The sequence below is a fragment of the Mirounga leonina genome, unplaced genomic scaffold (assembly GCF_011800145.1).
Source record: "Mirounga leonina isolate KUSES-001 unplaced genomic scaffold, KU_Mleo_1.0 Mir_488, whole genome shotgun sequence".
In the NCBI taxonomy this organism is placed as follows: Eukaryota; Metazoa; Chordata; class Mammalia; order Carnivora; family Phocidae; genus Mirounga; species Mirounga leonina.
This window is the reverse complement of record NW_023270777.1, coordinates 2837759-2840258: the sequence shown is the minus strand read 5'-3', so window position 1 is coordinate 2840258 and position 2500 is coordinate 2837759. Positions and strand designations below refer to the sequence as shown.

General features: G+C 63.9%; 1 protein-coding gene and 2 non-coding genes across 3 annotated transcripts in view; all 3 read left to right on the top strand.

Annotated features, from left to right (window-relative positions):
- Nucleotides 1-1410: 1410 nt before the first annotated feature.
- AURKB (aurora kinase B) overlaps nt 1411-2500 on the top strand; it is a 15194-nt gene continuing 14104 nt past the window's right edge. Inside the window, exon 1 of the mRNA XM_034989559.1 lies at nt 1411-2160. The gene's annotated coding sequence lies outside the window, so the exon portion shown is untranslated. The remainder of the gene's footprint in view (nt 2161-2500) is intronic.
- On the top strand, nt 1598-1669 carry TRNAP-CGG. Its single transcript has one exon. It is a non-coding gene; the product is annotated as a tRNA-Pro (tRNA).
- Nucleotides 2144-2215, top strand: TRNAD-GUC. The gene has a single exon. It is a non-coding gene; the product is annotated as a tRNA-Asp (tRNA).

Sequence of the window (2500 nt, the reverse complement as noted above, 5' to 3'; positions counted from 1 at the left end):
TGTAAAATACACCAAACTTAAATAGTGATCAGTTTACACCTTTGTTCTTGGATTCTAAAAGTGGGGCCAGTGGATGGCGCTTCAGGGTATCTCTGAACTCTGACATCTCATGCGTCTCTCTAGGGAAAAGGAGGACAGCTTTCATCCTGTTCTGTGAGGCAGGTAGGGCTCCACCTCTGTGCAGATTAGGTGCCTGAGCCCAGGTAAGAGAGTGGTTGGTAACTAGAGACTTGGGGGGAAAGCTGGGGCCCAAGAGGAGGACAGAAGTTGCAAAAGAGTAAGGAGGAGGGAGACGCCAGAAGACCAGCCCTGAGCCCTTCAGCCCCCTGAAAAGGCTTGGGACACAGACAGGAAAGGATGATGGGCTGCTCTCTACTGTCCTCCCCCACTGTCTGGCCAAGGACACCTGGGAAAGAAAAGGCAACGTGTTGAACCCTTCACTGAAGTCTCCCCACCAAAGCATCTGTGGTTTGGGTATTAGGAAGGACGGGGCTCCACAAATCGCCCGAGTGGGAGGTGGGACAAAATGGTTCAGCCCAGAGATGCTACCGGAAGGTGGAAGGCCGTGGCTGGTCAGACCCTGCTGGGAGAACTCCCCAGGGCAGGCACTGAGCAGCGGGAAGGCAGAACAGGTGGCGGGGCCGCTGACTCCACCAGGTCCTGCCAGGACTCTGGGCAGCCCCAAAGTGAGAGCGTGGTGAGTGTATTAAGAGCTTAGAGGCTCACCGAGCCCGGGAAACTCCGGTGGCCTGGCCTCAGACCACACGCATGCGGGCGTTTGCCTCGGAGCCCCTTACCTTTTGGGGGTCTTAGGCGGCAGGGAGGAGGGTCTCCTTCCCGGCCATCCTAGGAGGTAAGTGGAGAGCGGAGGGTAGACGGGAGGGGAGGGGTAACCTGATCGTACAGGCCGGAGGTCCTGGAACCAGTGCTGGTAGGGGTGTTAAGCATCAGACGGTCCCTGGCCGCCAGACCTGGCACCTCGCCCCAATCACGCAGGTTGGAAAGTCTGCCCCTACTCCGCCCCGCCCCCATTCATCTCAATGACTCCTCCTCCGGGGGTCCTCTTGGCCCCGCGAGTTACTCCCTTGCCTGGGTACTGGACGTGCTCGTCGCTCCAGGAGGATGGACAGGTGCGGGGACAGACAGAGGGGCAGGTGTTCACCCAGGAACCTCAGGACTCATTCATTGTCCCCAACCATGCAACTCCACCGCCTATCTTCAAAGCTCTGCGCCAGAGGACTGGGTCCGAGGACGGCGGGCGCAGGCGGGAGGAGTCGGGACCCCAGGTTATGCAGTGGCCCCGAGACAGTGACCACAGGGAGTGGGAACCCGGGTGCTCGGGGTAGTCCCGGAGGGCTGCGCGCGGGGCGGAGGAGGCCGAGACCACTCCCTCCTACTTCCCCGACGTTACTTCCTGGGAGGAGCCGGAGCTCGCGGGCGGGAGCGGAGGTTCCCAGACCCGGCTCGGGAGTGCGCGGCGTTGGGGCCGGTGGTCCCCGCGCGCGCGCCAGACGGGTTCCGCCGCGGAGCCGTGGCCCTAGGGCCGCAGGAGGCCTAGTTCGACCTCTAAAGGCGTCCGCGAGCGCGCTCTCACGTCGGCTCGTTGGTCTAGGGGTATGATTCTCGCTTCGGGTGCGAGAGGTCCCGGGTTCAAATCCCGGACGAGCCCGGCTTCGGTTTTGGCGGAGACCCGAGCGCCCCAGGCGCCGGTGGAAAGAACGGCGCGGCGCCGCGCGGGCCGCCCTGCGAAGCCCGTGCAGCTGGCCGGGAGCCTGGAGCTGGGGCGCTGGCAGCTCTTTTGTTCCGAGCGCACAGCCCGGTGGCCGGAGGGAGCTCGCGGCGCGCAGCCCGGCCGGGAGAGCGCAGGCGCGTGCGGACGCGGGGCCCGCCCCTCCCGTTCCCGCCCCGCTCGCGAGCGCTCTGCGCCGGGCCCCGCCGGCCGGCTGGAGCGGTGGGGGACTGGGGTGGAACGGGGCGGGACTATCGCAGCCGGGTTTCGCCGCGCCTCCGGGTCGCTCAGCGGCGGTCCAGAGCGTGTGCGGGTCTCCGGGGGGCCCTTTCCCGCGGTCGGCGGGACGGAAGCCCCGGCGAGCGCGGCTGAGATGCCACATCCCCGAGCGGGAGAGCGGTTCTTCCAGCTCCTTCCTCGTTAGTATAGTGGTGAGTATCCCCGCCTGTCACGCGGGAGACCGGGGTTCGATTCCCCGACGGGGAGAAGCGCTGTGCCTTTTGCTTTTTTCTATCATCCTGTGATAAATCCGACTCACAGCGAAGTACCCGGCCCCGGGCGCGGGACGGAGGTTTTCCTTAAAAAGAAGGAAGAAAGGGAAGGGAGAAGGCGAAGGGTGGTAGTTGGTCCTGACCTCGGGCTCACATTCCGAAGGTTCGAGTTCGGAAGCAGCAAAAATGCACGCAACTTGCATTTAAATGTGCGGCGGGATGAGCCATTTGTCCCCTCCGTTCAACGAATGTGCTGATGAGACGCGTTCGCCGGCGATGA